Here is a 2,647-nt window from a genome sequence, read left to right on the forward strand (position 1 = left end):
TGTTTAAAACATCAATGTTGGCCTGTGCTGTGATAGTACCATGCAAAACAACGAGGGGTGCAAGCCCCCTCCGTAAAAAACTCGATCACACCATAACACTACCGCCTCTGAACTCTACTGTTGGCACTACACACGCTGGCAGATGACGTTCACCGGGCATTCGCCATACCCAGGCCCTGCCATCGGAGAGTCACATTGTGTACCGTGACTCGTCACTCCACACATTTTTCCAGTGTTCAATCGTCCAATGTTTACACTCCTTACACCAAGCGAGGCGTCGTTCGGCATTTACTGGCGTGATATGTGGCTTATGAACAGCCGCTCGACACACACACTGGCTCGCTACTGTGCTAGCGAGCCAGTGTGTGTGTTTGACCTTCCATCGAGCTACGGACCCCCTTGAAGATGTCTCCCGCAGTCGGAGACGAAACGTTGGGAATCACCACAGAATTCATCAACCGACCACGGCATAAAAGCCCGGATAATTATAATGGACATGATAATGTACACTGCCAGACAGAGAAAGTGAAAAAATGGTTCAAATGGCTCTGAGCACTATGAGACTTAACATCTGAGGTCATCAGTCCCCTAGACCTTAGAACTACTTAAACCTAACTAACCTAAGAACATCACACACATCCATGCCCGAGGCAGGATTCGAACCTGCGACCGTAGCGGTCGCGCGGTTCCAGGCTGAAGCGCCTAGAACCGCTTGGGCACACCGGCCGGCAAAGAAAGTGAAACACTCATAAGACACTGCTTGAATACTGCTCAGCAGTGAGGGATCCGTACCAGATAGGGTTGATAGAAGAGATAGAGAAGATCCAACGGAGAGCAGCGTGCTTCGTTACAGGATCATTTAGTAATCGCGAAAGCGTTACGGAGATGACAGATAAACTCCAGTGGAAGACTCTGCGAGAGAGACGCTCAGTAGCTGGGCACGGGCTTTTGTTGAGGTTTCGAGAACATACCTTCACCGAGGAGTCAAGCAGTATATTGCTCCCTCCTACGTATAACTCGCGAAGAGACCATGAGGATAAAATCAGAGAGATTAGAGCCCACACAGAGGCATACCGACAATCCTTCTTTCCACGAACAATACGAGACTGGAATAGAAGGGAGAACCCATAGAGGTACTCAAGGTACCCTCCGCCACACACCGTCAGGTGGCTTGCGGAGTATGGATGTAGATGTAGATGAAGACACGGTCAGGTGTCAATGTAACTTCATTCATGTACCTAGTATTGGTGGATATGTAAACTATTACAGTTGCAATATTCTGTGACAGGAGAAACGCCCACCAGAGTACATTAGCTATATTCAAATACAGTATTGCTACCAGTCCTGGTCGGGTATACAAGAGCCATAAACAGTTTCCAATGTTGACTGATCACGAAGCACACAGAGATATTGCATACTCATGAACGACAGCATTATCAGCGCTTGACAGATTTTACAAAGGGGGTTCATTGTGGATCTCCATTTGCCTGGCTGATCAAATCGTGCAGTATTCAGATTTCTGCGACATTCAGATGTGATAGTTGCCTGATGTTTGATTGCATGGAAATATGAGGGCAAGCCTACTCGTAATCAAAGTCCCAGCCAACAATATCTGACCGCCACAATGGAAGACCACTGTACTGTGCACCAACCACATCGTAACTCATTCATATCTATGCCTGCCATCCAAGAACAATAGACTCCCTCCAACATTTTGTGTCATCCTGCATCATTTGGTGAAGACTAACTGCAGCCAAATCACGGAATTGTGGTCCCATGTGTTGGCTGTTGTTAATAACGCAACAGAAATGTCTGCCTTTGGAGTGGTGCAATGACCAGGTAGTATGGACTGCTGGTGAATGGCGTTACATTGCATTCAGCAATGAGTGGGGGATCTGCACTACCGTGGATGACCACTGTTGGCAAGTATGGCAGCAACCTAGTGGGAGGTCGCATTCTTCCAGTGTTTTATAGAGGCAAAGTGGTGTTGCTCCTGTGGTCATGTTGTGGGGAGCCATAGAATATGACTTCAGGTAATCGATGGTAGTGACTGAGGGAACTCTGATGGCACAATGGTACATAACAGACATGGTGCATCCTCAAGTGTTACCTCTCATGCAATAGTATTGTAGTACCCTTTCTCAACAGTACAATATTTGTCCACATACGGCACGCATCTTTATCAACTGTCTATGTGATGTTGGGATAATCCTTTGAGTACGAAGAGCCCCACATCCCTCCGTAATAGAACATGGGTGGGACCAGTTGGGACATTAGCTCTGTGCCAGTATCCAGGATATCTGCTTAGCTGTGCGGTCGAACGCATGGCTTTCCAGGTGGGAAGGAGCGCGTAGTCCCCGGCATGAATCCGCCTGGCAGACTTGTGTTGAGGTCCGGTGAGCCGGCCAGTCTATGGATGGATTTTAGGCAGTTTCTATATGCCTCAGCAAATGTGGGCTGGTTCCCCTTTTTCTGCCTCAGCTACAGTATGTCAGTGATTGCTGCACAAACAAGTTCTCCGTGTACACGTACATCACCATTACTCTACCACACAAACATAAGGGTTACACCTGTCTGGTGTGAGACGTTCCCTGGGGGGGGGTTACACCGGTGGTCAAACCGCACAGTAACCCTGAAAGAGTGGTTC

Source organism: Schistocerca cancellata, chromosome 12, assembly GCF_023864275.1.
Source record: "Schistocerca cancellata isolate TAMUIC-IGC-003103 chromosome 12, iqSchCanc2.1, whole genome shotgun sequence".
Taxonomy (NCBI): domain Eukaryota; kingdom Metazoa; phylum Arthropoda; class Insecta; order Orthoptera; family Acrididae; genus Schistocerca; species Schistocerca cancellata.